Source organism: Heteronotia binoei, unplaced genomic scaffold, assembly GCF_032191835.1.
Source record: "Heteronotia binoei isolate CCM8104 ecotype False Entrance Well unplaced genomic scaffold, APGP_CSIRO_Hbin_v1 ptg000411l, whole genome shotgun sequence".
NCBI lineage: Eukaryota > Metazoa > Chordata > Lepidosauria > Squamata > Gekkonidae > Heteronotia > Heteronotia binoei.
Genome location: NW_026800028.1, coordinates 236,055 through 252,915, shown reverse-complemented (window position 1 = coordinate 252,915; position 16,861 = coordinate 236,055).

Here is a 16,861-nt window from a genome sequence, read left to right as displayed (position 1 = left end):
TATGTAGTTCCTGGGCCTAATTCTCATTAACAGGAAAGCTACATTAACCTGTTCCAGCAATGTAAAAGGGCCTCGAGGTGAGAATAAATGCAATTTGTACCCACTTTAAGGCACTTTCCCATTGCCAAAGTGGTGTCACGTTGTCTTAGTATAAATGAAAATTAGACCCACTTTGGAGTTTTTAATGTGGTACTACTCATGTTTCAATATAGAACATTTTCCTTTTTACTAAAATCAGGGTAATAAGGGTCTGAAAGGTATGCAAAGCATATGGCAAATAAAGTAATTTTCCTGGGAGTCTGTGATATTGCCACTTCCCTTAACAGTCTTGAGTCTCTTTCATAATAGAAGTTGCTGAGGGGCTTAGAGTACTAGAAAATATAAAATACCTCTGGGACATATTCCAGTACTGTACATTAAATTTGAGGATTTTACATGTGATAAAGTATGTCAGTGTTGCTTACAGGGAATTCCAGTGATACCTCAGCTTTCTTGGACTTATTATAAATCCTTTGTTGGAATTATTGCGGCTGGTTCAATAATTCAGATTAGCCCTCATGTTTATTAATGCTCTACATCTGTGCAAACAACATGTCAAGCAGAGAGTTTATTGTAATTGCCTGAGCAAACAGAACCTGAAAGAAGCAATTTCCAGTTACAATGTGCTATGACAAGTAATGAGGTAATTGGCATTCTGTCCTGATTACTTCCACCTTCCTTTTCATCAGGTCTATATTGTGTGTGATAGATAGTTTTATAAGAAATGAAGGTGTTTGATAATATGGTTTGCTGCTGCTTAAGGTTAGTGATTAAAGACAATCATCATTTTCTCTCAGAGATCTTATTAGCTTTAACATTATTTATTCATATGTGTAAGAGGTAGGCCCCAAACCTATCTTGCCAAGTGATAACAGAAGAGTTAAATTGTAAACTCAACTGCTAACTCAGCAAATGCAAAAGATTTAAGTCTAGATTTTCAGGACTGAACAACTTTTCACATCAGTGTTGTCATAGCTGAGACAGACTGTTCAGCAGCACTTGTATGTCCTGTTTAGTTACTGTATATGGTCTTGCCATGGTATCCACATTAAAGATTTGGTCTCTCTGTATGTGTGCTCACACTTTTTTTTCATTCAGATGTGGATTTGGGAGAATCTGTCAGATGATAAATTTTTTAGGGTGAAATGGTTTCTGGCTGTAAGTACAGGTTGTTTTAAACTTTATATCTCCTTAACTTGAGATAATCTTGTAATCTTTTAGTTTGATTGCTGCGCGGGGGAAAAAAGTTTGGTGAACAGCCTCAGAGTCTTCAGGATTAAAAAAAACCCTAATGTAAATGTGCAGTTTTATTGGCCCATTCTAGATATTTTCAGTCTCATGTTCATTGAAAAAAAATGCATTTAATTTGGATCATTGATGACCTGGAAGCTAGATGGTGAGAATCAGGGGTGTATTGGCCATTTAAATTTCAGAGAAATTTCCTAATAGGTCACTACCCTAAATGGCCAATGGTGGCCAGCAGTGATCAGACTCAAGCCTAGCAACTATGCCAAGACTTCAAGGGCCACTTAGCTCATACCCTTCTCAGTGCCGGATTAAACCCTGTGGAGGCCCCAAGGCAGTCAGAATCTCAGGGTCTCCCTCACAAATTATCTCAGAGTCAGAGCTCCCTCCCCACCACCGGTAGGCCCTATTGCAGCCTGCAGGCACCTTCTCAAAAGCCCCTTTGACAAAGTTGTGAGGGAGAGGCAAAGAGAGTCAGACTTGACAACGACTAGCAGCTGCACCAGTCAAATTGGAAAAAGAGCAGCTCAGTTGCTGGCTGCACATGCAGACTGGGAAAGCTGCATGCAGGGGGAAAATGGGGCAGGGAAGCTGGCCTGGGGCCCTTAAAGTTGTGGGGGCCCATAGGCCAGTGCCTACTTGTCTAATTGTTAATCCAGCCCTGACCCTTCTACAGCAATGGCAGTTGGTGTCAGCTTGTGAACCATCTCCTCCTGCACTGCTTCCAATGGGTGACCTATTGATCTGAAAGCCCCAGTTGCTCGGCCTTGTAGAAACACCACAGGGAGCCCTCAATTTGGCTTGATCCAGGGCCATTTTCACTTCCTATTTTGCTCCTGACATGGCTTGTCATTTGAGGAAAAGGAGAAAAGAAGGAAAAGGCTGGCTGACAGATGGATTTGTGCACAGAAAATCCAATCAATTCTCTTCCCCACAGATATTCTCTTCAATAGATTATTAAAATAACTCGTTAAGTGAACTAAGTTTGTTTTTGCAGGCTTGTTAAGTAATAGTGATGTTATCAAAGTTCCTGGCTGTCAGGAATGGTGTAAAAATGTACCTAGTTGGTCAAGGTGGCAAACTGATTGCTACCCACAGAAGTTTTCTCAATGTTGAGATTCTTCACATGTGCCCGAACAGGTGTTTGGGTTTTTTTTGTTTGTTTTTTTAGTGTTAGTTCTTTTTTCTTGATGCAATTTCTTGTTAATGGCTGTGAGATACCAATCTGACTGATTTCTAGGTATATGGACAGAAGTTATTTAATGTTAATCCATGATTCTCAAAATTCTTACTATTTTTGTGAACCATATGACCACCCAACCAAGCACCTTTATGTTTGAAGACTATTTTCTTTGCCTCAGTTCTTCTGATTGTTTTGTGCAAATATTTTATATGGCTGTTGTCTTCCAATCAGTTGTAAACTCTCCCTTTTCTGCATTATGTCTATTTGCAGGAGGGTGATTAAATTTCTGGATACTCTCTGCCATGGCTGGTGCTGTGGCATGGATGCAAGGTGGGACAGGTACAACTAAATCACAAGGGCACTATGGAAAAGGGCATGCATTGGAACCATTAGTAGACATTATGAACTCTTAGAAAATGAATGAGTTTTGCAGAGAAAGTATCAAATTGATTCCAGAGTAAATTGAAGAGAGTTTGTCACTATGTAGGACTAACAACAACCACCACCACCTTTATTGGCATAACATATGTAGGACTAATAAACAGAGGAGATCAGGAAAATAAATATTTATTTTTAGACTTAGTTAAAATGTACATGCATTTCATCTTTTTATAATATTTTATATATCATTATACCTGAAGTAATGTTAATCTGATTTATTTCAGAATTTGTGAAGAACTTGATTTCTAATGGGGATATTATGACAGACTTACATTCTTCATAAACATAGAGACACATTAGCAGAAGAAATAAGTGGCTGAAAGGTGAAGCCCAGCCAAGAAAATAGTGCTATACTCAGACCTTTTCAGATCATAACCCAATGAATCTGATTTGTAAAAACAAGATCCAGTACTTTCAGATGGAGATAGGGATGAAGTATTGTCACAAAAAGTGGCAATTGTGAAGTAAAAGAATTTTTTGAATTTAATTTAGATAAAGGCATTGATATGAGAATGGTCTAGGATGCAAATAAAACCATTATGAAAGATCATTTGATACAGCATAAAGTTGAGTTGAAGAGGCAATATAAAACACAGAATAATTGGATAAGATTAAAAGAAAAGAGGTTCAATTAAAAATTCTAAGAGTAGTACAAAAATCTTTCATCAAATAGGAATTTTACAACAGTCATTATCTTTGTTAACAATAACAGAAATGGAAATAAAACTGAATTATCTCAAAGAAATTTTGGATTTGCAAATAAACCAGGAAGATGGCTAGCTTATAAATTGAGAAAAGAAAGAGAAAAGAAAATACTGACATTACAAGAAGGAGAAGAGGTACTAACAGACAATTTGGCTATTCAAAATACATTTTAAAAATAGTATTTCAATTTGTATAAAAGTCAGGATGTCCCCTTAATGAAAACAGATGAAACTAACACACTTGAGAACAGGAAAAAAGGGAATAGTATCTGATTTTCTCTGCTACAGAAATCCATACATTTACTTATTACCACCTTAGCCCATAATCAGACCAAGGGAAATATATCACTTGAAAACAACGGAAGGATAACATTAGAATCGTAATTGATATTTTGAAATACTATGAAAAACAAGTCACTGATTTTCCTAGAGTCAGAGAAAGCATTTGATAATGTGAACTGCACTTTTATGTTAAAGTTCTAGAAGATATACATTTTTGGAGATAATTTTATAAAACAATTCATGATTTATGAAGATTAGAGTGGGCTGCACTCAGGCAAAATGAAGAGGAAAAGACAAATTTGCAAAGGAAAGAATCTTTAATTATTCTATAACCACTATGCATTTTGTATGTAGCTTTGTAGGGGGAATCTTTCAGATTACTTCTGTTCCCAATATACATTATAGTTAATCTATATACACAATATAGTTAAGCTATGGTGTATATCAGAAATGGAACTTAAAGAATCTGAAAGATTCCCCCTGACAAAGCTGCATGCGAAATGCATAGGGATTATACAATCATAAAGATTCTCTCCTTTGCACTATTTGTCTTTAAAAGATCGACCCCTTCCCAGCCAGGCTGGCATCGCTGGCTAGAGGCTGGAGGCAGCTGTTGCCCTCCTGGAAGGAGGGAAGGCTGGCCTCGTCATCTCTGGCATCCGGGGATGCTCGTTGGGCGTGGCGTCAGGACTATAAAGAACCAGGCCTTGCCCAACACTTCGCAGTTGCTTTTCGGCTCTTGGGAAGAGAGCATCGTTGGAGCTCCTGTGCTCGAGTGGCTCGGCCTGGGCGCGGTGGCGCGTGCGAGGGGTAGCAGCGAGGAAGCTTGCGAGGCGCTAACCGGCTTCTTTGCACAAGTGGCGGCTGACTGCAGGGGGTTCCAGCGAATTTCGAGGTTGTTGTGAGCAATTGGGGTGCCACTGCAATGGTGGAAAAGAGGGTTTGTGGGGGCGCGGGGGCCAGGCCAGCGGCCTATTCACCCCCCCTTGTGGTGGCCAGAGTGTGCACTCACACCCATACCCCCCTGTTTGTTAATAGGGTATTGGGTGTTTAGTCTACATTGCTGCCAACACTCCACCCCCCTGCCCCCCCAACACACATACACACACACTGCAGACCCTTGGTGGCCCATGGGTGGGGTGACAAGCTCGCCTTTCTGCATTACAGGGCGGGGCCATCAGTTCAAACATCCAGCAGGAACCGGATCAGGAAGCGGAAGTGGATACAAGAGAGGCCCCCAGTGGGGAGCCCGTGGAAGCTGTAAAAGGTAAGAAGGACTCCTTTTTGGAAGCTGTAAAAGGTAAGAAGGACTCCTTTGGAAGCTGTAAAAGGTAAGTCCAAGTGAGATTAGTAAAAGGGGACACAGGCTGTGGCAAATCAAATGCAAGACTGTGATCAGGCAGGCAAAAAGGGTCTATGAGGAGCATATTGCAAAAAACATAAAGACCAACAATAAAAATTTCTTCAAATATATTAGAAGTAGGAAACCAGCCAGGGAGGCAGTGGGGCCTTTGGATGACCATGGGGTAAAAGGATTACTGAAGGATAGGGAAATGGCTGAGAAGCTGAATGCATTTTTTGCCTCCGTCTTCACTGTGGAAGATGAGAACTTTTTGCCCGCCCCAGAAACACTAATTTTGGAAGGGGTGTTGAAAGACCTGAGTCAGATTGAGGTGACAAAAGAGGAGGTCCTATAACTGATAGACAAATTAAAAACTAATAAGTCACCGAGTCCGGATGGCATACATCTGAGAGTTCTGAAAGAACTCAAAGTTGAACTTGTGGATCTTCTGACAAAAATCTGTAATCTTTCATTGAAATCTGCCTCCGTTCCTGAGGACTGGAAGGTAGCAAATGTCACCCCCATCTTTAAAAAGGGTTCCAGAGGAGATCCGGGAAATTACAGGCCAGTCAGTCTGACTTCAATACCGGGAAAGTTGGTAGAAACCATTATCAAGGACAGAATGAGTAGGCACATTGATGAACACGGGTTATTGAGGAAGACTCAGCATAGGTTCTTTAAGGGAAAATCTTGCCTCACTAACCTGTTACATTTCTTTGAGGGGGTGAACAAACATGTGGACAAAGGAGACCCAATAGATGTTGTTTACCTTGACTTCCAGAAAGCTTTTGATAAAGTTCCTCATCAAAGGCTCCTTAGAAAGCTTGAGAGTCATGGAGTAAAAGGACAGGTCCTCTTGTGGATCAAAAACTGGCTGAGTAATAGGAAGCAGAGAGTGAGTATAAATGGTCAGTCTTTGCAGTGGAGGATGGTAAGCAGTGGGGTGCTGCAGGGCTCTGTACTGGGTCCCATGCTCTTTAACTTGTTCATAAATGATTTAGAGTTGGGAGTGAGCAGAGAAGTGGCCAAGTTTGCGGATGACACTAAATTGTTCAGGGTGGTGAGAACCAGAGAGGATTGTGAGGCACTCCAAAGGGATCTGTTGAGGCTGTGTGAGTGGGCGTCAACGTGGCAGATGCGGTTCAATGTGGCCAAGTGCAAAGTAATGCACATTGGGGCCAAGAATCCCAACTACAAATACAAGTTGATGGGGTGTGAACCGGCAGAGACTGACCAAGAAAGAGATCTTGGGGTCGTGGTAGATAACTCACTAAAAATGTCAAGACAGTGTGCGTTTGCAATAAAAAAGGGCAATGCCATGCTGGGAATTATTAGGAAGGGAATTGAAAACAAATCAGCCAGTATCATAATGCCCCTGTATAAATCGATGGTGCGGTCTCATTTGGAGTACTGTGTGCAGTTCTGGTCGCCGCACCTCAAAAAGGATATTATAGCATTGGAGAAAGTCCAGAAAAGGGCAACTAGAATGATTAATTATCGGTGGCAGGATGAGGTATGGGCTACAGTGTTTGTTCAGGGGAGCACCTATGGCCCTGCACCAGTAGGTGCAGGTGGTCTGTATGAACTGCAGATGGGCTGTATGGCTCAATGCTGGGAGTGCAGATCATGGCAAAGCCTCACCAGGGCAGATCTTTCCAGAGGGATTGATGCTGGCCTAGGTGGAGGTGGAGTTTGGGCCTGGCCGCTCAGCACCAGCCAGAATATTGGGCTCGTGGGTAGCTCGCCCTCTAAGGACAAGTCGGGGTCCTGCGGTCGACCCCAGGGCTTGTCCTGTTAGGCCTATACCCCTTGCCATTCTAGTTGATTAAGTTATCTTTAATAAAGTGGCCCGGCTTATCCAACATACTGTGTCAGCCTCTTCATTCCGACTGGGGGTGCAATTGATTTACATCTCACACTCAGCAAAAGTAATTGTCAGAGACCTCACCAAAGCATGTGAGATTCAAAAAAGGAACAAGACGTGGTTGTCCTTTGTCTCCTCTCTTGTTTATCTTAATTCTCGATATTTCAAATAGAGACATAAGACAGGAAGAAAAAATGGAGCTGTAAAGATTTTAAAAGACAATTAAAAATTAAGAACCTTTGCGGATGACTTTGTTTTATTTCTAGAGGATCCTTTAAAAGGAGTTGATTCTTTGCCAGACATAGATAGGAATGGAGATCCAACTTTTCTAATCTTCCTTCCCCTTTTCTCAGGACCCAGTAGGAAGTCCTCCTGAACAACAGCCTGGACTGGGTTAGGCAAACTTGCTGTGAGCTGCTGACCCTTTAAAGAATGCATGCTAAGAAGATAGTGACATCAGTCAGAGGTAATGCTGTTGGCAGCCAAATCCAGCTAAAGTGAGACATGGGTGTTCCTACTGCTGAAGACAGAAGGCAAAAGAAGAAGGGAACGGCTATACGAGTCAAGAATGCAGACTTGTATAGACCAGATGGGGTAACTAACACAAAAATGCTTGCACAAAACCTGAACCAGGCGCTTGCTGAGTGCTACTGTGCAGCTGTGATAGGGCAACTGCATCAATTTTTTTTTGGGGGGGGAGGGGGACTTTGGACACCACCCCTAATGTCACAAGTGATGATTTAGAAAAGTGGGGGGGGGAGAGGGGGGTAATTGTGGCTGCAGAATAAATATACTAGAGGAAAGAGAATGGTGCATAAGGCAGGCATAGACTCCGGTCAAGATTAAAGGCCTACTACTCTGAAAATCTGCAGTAAAATGTGCACGTGTAATGGGCCACTGTGCAACACCTGGCCCCACCATCAAAAGCTCTTGGTGGTTTTCAGCCCTTGGCTGACAATCCTAGCTGTAAAGAACTTGCTTTCTTACAGCCCCAATTCAACAAGCTGACTGGGAACGTGAAAAAGCCTAGAAAGCAAGAGGAGAGTTATACATTTACTCTCCATTAAACCCTTCTCCCTTTAATGAGAAACGATTTAAAAAATGATTTCTAATATTACATCCCAACTATCCTGATCCCAAAATTCCTTCGGTCTTGAGCAAATAAAACCCCTCGATCCTTATTTTCTCGATTTTCTCTATTTTTGCACATTAAAATATTCCTGGAAAATGTATGTCGTTTTCAGCATTATTTGTGCACCTCTCCCACTTTTTTTCTCTGCATGCATGCACGTGCACATACACATGCACACACACACACCACACAATATCTATTTGATATATAACTGCTACATAAATTATGTATAAAAAGAGTACAACATTCCAATACAATATAAATGAAACTACACAACCCAGTGAAAGCTAGTGCCCCTAAACCACTGGCAAAAACCAAAATGAATATGAAACAAAACAAAATAAGGAATATTTGCTGATCCCTACCACATTTAAGGTGATGCAGTTTCATGTCAGTCTAGCAACGGGTCTATAAAAGAGCCATGGGTCAAATACGTGAGCTTTAATTTATTCTTAGACATGAACCCGGAGCAGCATGGGATAACACCAAAGTGAACCTGCTTATTTACCACCACAGATAAATGTGAATCATTTGTGGATACACTGTACCTGCACTCCTTTTGTAAAAGGGTGTTTCCTTCCAATTTTCAATTGCATTAAAATACTGGAGAAGAGAATTTAACACCCCCATCAAAATGTTACACCCCCCCCAACCCCCCCCCCCCCCCCCGTATTGGATGCAACTGTAATTTGTATGTGAATTTGACTGACTACCACCACCTTTTTTTTTGATGGCATATTTGGAAAAACACCTAGTCTTGCTTTTGAGTAAATACAACAATCTGTCTCAACTACCCTTGGGTTAGTCACAAACTGCTGTGAAAATGCCATAAAGCAACTGCTGAAAAATCAGTAAGGCACAACAGCATCATTCTCAGAGTTGTGAAAATAACATGTGAAATGATTTACAAGGAAAGAGTGAGAAATTAATCTCTTGGAAGTTATTAGAGCCCAGTGCAATACCATGCAATCAACACTGAAGTTATTTATTGTATTATTATCACTTTTTGCTCCATCATTTCTAATTTGTAACTCTGAACCATCTTTTCCTTTTTTTTTCCTTCCTTGCTTCCTTGCCACAAGCAAAGAATGTTGAAAGAATACTCAAACTTGTGGGTTTTTAAGGTTTGTCCACAAAAGCTTCAGGACTGCAAATCTTCTTTCCTCCTGTATCCCCAGGTTTAACCATTGTTCAATGGACCTAAAATGAGCTCTTCATGGGTGTTTGCTGAATTATGAACTTGATTACAGGAAATGGGATAAAAATGGGTCTAAATGGAACATATAACTACAGAAGCTCTCTAACATTATGAGTCAAAATAGAACTCCCAGAAGCAAAATAAAATAAAAATTCCTTGAGAATTTTCTGAAGGAAGTCACAATTACTGTCATGGTTCTGAATCAACATGACAAGCATTTGTGCATTGCAGCTGTTTTAACACTTCTGTGAAGCTGTGTGCAAGTGACCCATCCATACATCAACTCACCACATGGGGAGGGAGAGAAGGAACAAGAGTTGTGGACCCCACCTTTGTGCAATCACTGAGTTGTTTGCACATTGTGAACACAAAGAAGAACTGCCAATGCATATGTACCTCTTACAGTCAGCTACACCGCTTTCCAAATGTTGCTGATCAGAAAGATGAGGCAAGTGCATAAGCATTGCCTCTATGCATTCTCATGGTGCAGATGACTTGCTGATTGCACAAGAAGGGCAGGGCTAGCATTCTTATTACCATTTTCTCTTCCTGCATGGTGAGTGAATGTGCAAATGGATCATCTGCACAGGGCTAAAGTGTAAGAGCAATTCTAAGCAGGCCTCAGAATACTACTACTTGATGAGGCTTACTCCCAGGAAAGGGTTCACAGGATGGTAGTGAATCATTAAGAGAGCCCAAGAACCTTCAGATATTAATTTTTATTAGCTGAGAAGCTACAACACACATATATGTTATTGTGGAAGAGTAATAGTTCTTGAAAAATACTGAGTTTGGGCATAAGCTCCAAAAAGGATCTGCCTTGCTACTGCTGAAAAAATAATGCTTGATTTAGATAGTCCTCGGCTTGATCCAGGAAAGCAGTTTTTTTTATCTTCCATGTTTATATAACAAAGACCTTAGTAACAAATGCCTTCCTATCACTTTTCATAGGTCTACCTCAATGTTTGCTATGCTTGTTAGAACTCATATAGAAGAATAACTTCTGATCATGGAGCATATTGCCATATATTTTGGTTTTGTTTATGCACTAAGCTGCAGCCCAGTGTTATAAGTAGAAAAAATATCAAAGGAGAGATTGCATAGCCAGGTAATTAAAAAGAAAGTGAACTGATTACTTCTCAGAACTGCCAATAATCTCCATGACAATCAGAGTAATAACAGCACAAGTGAAATGATGATTATTATATTATTAATTTCTGTACCACTTTTCAGTGCACAAATCTTTATATCGTATCACATTTGATTGGATTGTGGCCTTAGAGTCGGAGAGTGGGAGGAAAGTGAATCGCTGTGGGAGGTGATTTTCCTTTTTGTCAATCATGCCTTGCCTGTATCTGCATAGCAGAAATCCATGGGTTTGAGGGTTCACATTGAATGAGTAACTAGTCTTCACAATTTGTGCTTTGCTTTGAGGGTCAGGTGAACATCAGAACATGAATGCATTAAGCCCTGATGGTGGATGAAATTGCAGGCATGATTGTGGAGTTTGACTGATCACTGTGTAAAGAGAGGCGTCATCACTGAGTGGTCTTTCATCCCTCTGCATTTTGTGAGGGGCAAGTTCCAGAATTCAGAGAATTTCCCAGGAAAGAGAGTGGAGCAAGCAAAAAGCATTAATCACTAACATTAAGGACCATGTCTGAATAGTTCCTTCTTCATCCACAGAACCTTCTGTGCATCCAAATGTCACACTTCAATGAATGAAACTCAGCTTTAGCAGTTCCCCCATTAGCAATAATTCCAAATTTGTTAGTTGTATTAGCTTTAACTTGAAAATCCACATGTCAATGTCATGTCTCCCTGTGTAAACTGAACCTATGAATCTTTATTTTGCCATCATTGTATGCATCTTCACATTGGATTTTTACAATTAAGTGTACACACACAATTAATGTAAGCTTGTACTCTGAAACATGTTAGTCTTTAAGGTAATACAGGGCTCAAATTTTGTTTGAGCACTACAGATTAACATGGCTACCTTCCTCCCACTCACCCCCCCAAAAAAATACATTTCAGTGTAATTTTTCGTCAGTAAATCAGTACTGTACACCATATGCATATTTACACTTGACATGCATTGTACAAATAAAAATAATAATATACATACATATACAGAGAGAGAGAGAAAAAACATCTTCCTTGACATTACGGAAGTTTTGTATTCTTTATCCAGAACTACATGAGCTAAAGCCAAATAAAGTTTCATTAAACCCCTTGTGTACTGAATCTGCCAAGTTTTGCACAGTGCTACTTAAGACTCACATATGTGATCACTGACTTTGAACAAGCTACAATCACAGCAACCAAGGAATTTGCACCAGTTTAGAACAAAGCTGGTTTCTTTCACTTGAGCCAACAGTATTGGCAAAGGATACAAAGAACTGGATTGGCAACTCAGCATGGATTAAATCCAGAATTCAATTTGAAGCTCCATTACCTGCAAGCCTTAGCCTTCCTACCAATTGAGGAAATGCCTACTGCTTTTGATAACAATAAAAGGGACCAAATCCCAGTGGAAACACACAAATGTTGTACAGTAGTTCAGGTAGAGCTGTGCTTTCTGGTGGAGCTTTACATGCTTTCAGCAATGAATCTACAAACTGACTGCTTCCTACTGCCTTCCTTAAAGCATTGATCAGTAACCTCTTAAACTTATAAAAATGACACCAGTCCTTACAAATATTTAGTAAGGTAGAAAGGTCTCCCTTAGATTGTTAAAAAAAAAGCAACACTGAACTGTAGACAGATAAACTTTATGACTGATCTGGAGGAACACATCCTTTTACAGGACAAAAATTGCTTAATAAAAATAAATATCAAAATTGTAAACAGTCTCACTGTACGCAGTTTTTGGAAAAATATCAAAGTTTTGCTAAACATACTAGCATACGCTGAATTCAAACATATGCTATCTTATATTTGCATAGTAGTAAGGGTTTCTCACAAAATTATCTCTGGTTATTTGCTTGTGATTCACATTGATGCTTAAACATTTTGGCAAGATATGATATGTATTAAAGCAGGTTGGTAAATGCTTGCTAGTACTTTATGATGATCAAAAGTGTAGTTTTAGAAGCAAGCACTGTGACTACACTAACATTTTCTTTTTGTTGACAACATTCCGAACTGCAGAATCCTTTTTAAGATTCTTGCATTGGAAGAATGGGCCGTTTTCTTGTTACACTCCTCTAAGTCAATTGGCTTAGAAGGGTGTAGCTCTTGTTTGGACTACACTGGTGGTAGGAAGTGCCATCAAATCACAACTAACTTATGGTGACCATGTGTATGGTTTTCTAGGCAAAGGATATTCAGAGGTGGTTTGCCATTGCTAGCCTCTGCATCACAACCCAGGTATTCCTTGGAGGTCTCCCATCAAAATATAAGCCAGAGCCAACCCTGCTTAACTTCCAGGATCTGAAAAGACTGGGCTAGTCAGGTCAGGGCTGAGACTGTATTGAAAACCAAATAATTTATCATAATTTAAAATTATTCCAAAACTGTAATTATGGGCCAAATTTTGCATGCTTGCTTCTCCTGCTAGTGGTCTAATAGTGATGTGTTAGATGTTACACAGGAAATACAATTAATTTCAAATACAGAACCTTGTGGAATATTTCTGTCTCTGACCATTTTTGGAAACAATTTCTTTCCCTAATGAATGAAAGCAGGCAATTCCCCCTTTCTCTCTCTCACACACACACACACCCTGATTATAATTGGGTCAGGACTCCAGTGGGCCAGCTGCTCTCCAGTTTTGCAGATAGAAAACCATTGTTTCATTTTTTAACCAGAATACAGCTTAGGAAAATATCAGATCCAAATTGAGGCTGAGTAGTAAACAAAAGAATCCTCAGCTTAAATTCTGTACAAAATTCTTCCTGTTTTGTACCAGAAGTGATATATGTCACAGTGTCAGCGTGATGCAGGTGAATGCTCTTCATTTCTTCTTTGAAGTAAAAGTGGGGAATGGGGGCCAATGCCAGGAGGTCTTGCACTATTGTTTGTACTACTGCATTCATCCATAAAGCTCACCTTGGACCCATCACACTCTCTCAACATAATCTACCTTACAAGGCTATTGTTGTGAGGATAGTCTGGAGGAAGAAGAGTGATGCTTTAGGTCCCCATTGAGGTGAAAAGCAGAATATGAATGAAAAATAAAAAATCAAATTAATATGCAGTATTTGGGTTCTACTCACCTCTGTGCTGAGAAAACAAATGAAGTGAACACAGGCTTAGAATTGCTAAATTCCTTGCTTGCAAGATGAAGGGTCACATAGAGAGAATTTCTGTGACAGATTTGTTTGTTCCTAAACTACTTAAAAGTTGCACAGTGGGAGAAACAAAAATTGTATTTTGTTACAAAGGTACATGTTCTTGATTGTCGAGAATCTGAGATTATCACAACTGCATTAATTAATGGCTTGAACTGCAAAATAAAATTGACTCAGTTTTTAAAGTTGATTCTTATCATAGATAAAAACACATTTCCCTTCCCGAAACATTACTGAAATTATGTTATCTTTGTGCTAACAATTGACCTACTGTTGAAATTACTGGAAACTGCAATGCAGATGTCTGATATAAGTCTGTGGAACAGAAGCTACTCCTTGCTGTTACAAAAGTATGATGGCTATTGCCTTCTGGGAAGCAACAAGTTCATGCTATTGGGAAACATTGCTCAACATATTGCTTTTAAAGTTCCTCCAGCTATTCTCTGATCAATTAAGAGAATTCAAGGCCTGCCTTTTACTTTTATATGGCTCCTACTCTTGGCAGAGTAATTAACACAAGCAGACCCTTGGCAGAGTAATTAACACAAGCAGAGAGAAGGGTGCTCCAAAGAGTGACGAGAAGAGCACAAAAGATTTGTGGATGTTCTCTCCCCTCATTGGTGGATCTGTATAATATGGCATGTAAAAGGAAGATACAAATGATCCTAAGGGACCATACACATCTGGGCCATTTGCTTTTTGAGATCTTACCGTCAGGTAGACGATATAGAGTGTTGAAGGCTAGGACAAACAGATTTAAGGACAGTTTCTATCCAAGTGCTGTGGTTAGGTTAAATGCAGGGTTATGAAGGATTATCTGTTTTAGATGTATTTAATGGTTTAAATGGTTTTAATGGTTTTATGAATGTTTAATGGTTTTATGAATGTTTATTTAATGGTTTAAATGGTTTTAATGGTTTTATGAATGTTTATCTGTTTTAGATGTATTTAAATGGTTTTAATGGTTTAAATGGTTTAATGGTTTTAGATGTATTTAAATGGTTTATGAATATGTGTGTTTGATGTGTTGGTATGTTTGTGGAAGAGCACCTCATTTCGTTGCTCTCTTTTTGTTGAGAACAATGACAATAAATTCATCTATCTATCATCTATCTCATCTGGAATTTCTTTTTCTTCAGCTCTCAATTGCTTAGCTAATTCTAGCATCTTATCAAGATGTTGCTGGAGGTTCCAACCTTCTGCATTCTTATGATGAACAAGCATTTCTGAAGGTAGAGCTGATTTTCTAAGGAGGATTTTACATGCAATCTTTAGGCCAAACAGCCTTAGCAGTTGGTAACTTGATGTCTCTCTGTTAAACCAGTGATAATAGCACCTGTTGCCTAGTCATTTTTAGCATTCCATGCTGTCTGCTGCTCTGCACCATTGGCTGGGTGGTCAGTCTGGATAAAGTACACAGGCCTTTTTCCAATAAGCTGGGTCTTCATTCTTTCTCTCCAGAATAGATAGTTGCTCTCCATGAGCCTATCTATCAAGTGACCATGCTGTGCACGACAGGAGGTCACTATCATTGTTCTCATCTGCTTGTGCCAAAGAGCCTCCGGCAGTCTTTCTACCTTTAACCAGAGATGTGCTTAATCTGGGCCCATAACCCCTGTTGGCAAAGTAATTAACATAGCAATGGTGCAGAACCTCATTAAAGTAGATAAAGTGCTGAGAAAAAAAAAGAATATGTGGCAATGGTCAGGAACAGATTTCAAAGAAGGTGACTAGCAATCCACACTGATAATGGAAAGGAATATGTGGGACATGAGATGAAGAATTATTTGATTGAACTAAGAATAAAGTTCTGTTTACAGGGAAAAATAGTGTAGCGGAAAAGAAAAATTGCTCTCTCACTGAAATGTGTAGATGTATACTCCTGGAGGCAGAGTTACTTGACAAGTTCTGAGGAGAAGCAATCAACACTGCTATCTACCCGCAAATGGAATTACCTACTAAAGATGCAACTAGTATACCATTTGAACTGCGGCATGAACACAAACTCAGCCTGAATCTTCTAAAAGAGTTTGGATCAAAGGCCCACACTTACATTCCTAAAGAAAAGCAAGATGGCTCTTAGCGCAGGAGAAGGCATTTTGTTTGGCTATGCACTGGGATGCAAAAGATACAGAATCCTTAACCCAGATACAGAAACTGCCAAGTTCTGCAATGTGGGCTGCATTGATGAACAAGCAATATGGAGAAAGTAGACATCAGTAAATCTACACCAACAGAGGAAAATGAAACACAGCACAGTGTTAAGCACAATGGGCAACACACATGATGGACCTGCAGACCCTAAAGAACCAGAAAGGGCTGCAGAACCAAGTGTCAGACAATCAACCAGATCAAACAAAGGAGTACCACCAAGAAGACTTTCTTGTCTGGAAAAGGCAGAAACTATACCTGAGCCTTCAACATGGGAAGACATAGGAAGAATGCCTGCAAAAGAAGCAAAGAAATGGAGAAAAGCTGCAGAAGAAGAGACTGAACTACCTTCAGAGAACAAGGCAGTAGGATGCAAGTGGATCTTTAAAACCAAGCATGTTGCATAAGGGGTAATATGAAGATACTCTCAGAAGTATGGAGAAGACTATGATGAAACCTTTGTGCCAGTGATATGACATGCTTAAATTAGAATGCTCTTGAGCATAGCAGCAGCAGCAACATGGAAGATACACACAGAGCATTTGGACATGAAGACTGCTTTTGCTCCCCAAGGATGGAATAAAGAGTCAAACACAAAGTATTGGTATAAAATTGGGCCACTTTATACAATATTCTAATAAACACCTGCCCAATCTCTGAATGGAAGTGGAAGGATACCCCATGACAGCTGCTGTTGAGGCTGCCCCAATTTTAAAGGAGTGGGTCCCAAACCGCACCCCAGACAACCCCAACTCACCCAAAGCCCATGACGTTACTGCCCAAAACTGATGCTTCGTCAACGAGCTACCATTTGAATGTATAAACAAAAACCCCTCCATGGGCCCCCTAACTGCCAAATAAGCAGCCAACGCAGAAACTGGACACAGCTCAAGCTCTGAACAACTACCCAACTTGAGCACCGTATCCTTCTGCAACTGATCCGTCTTAGAGCAACGGACAGTGATGACTGCCTTACCCGCAAATA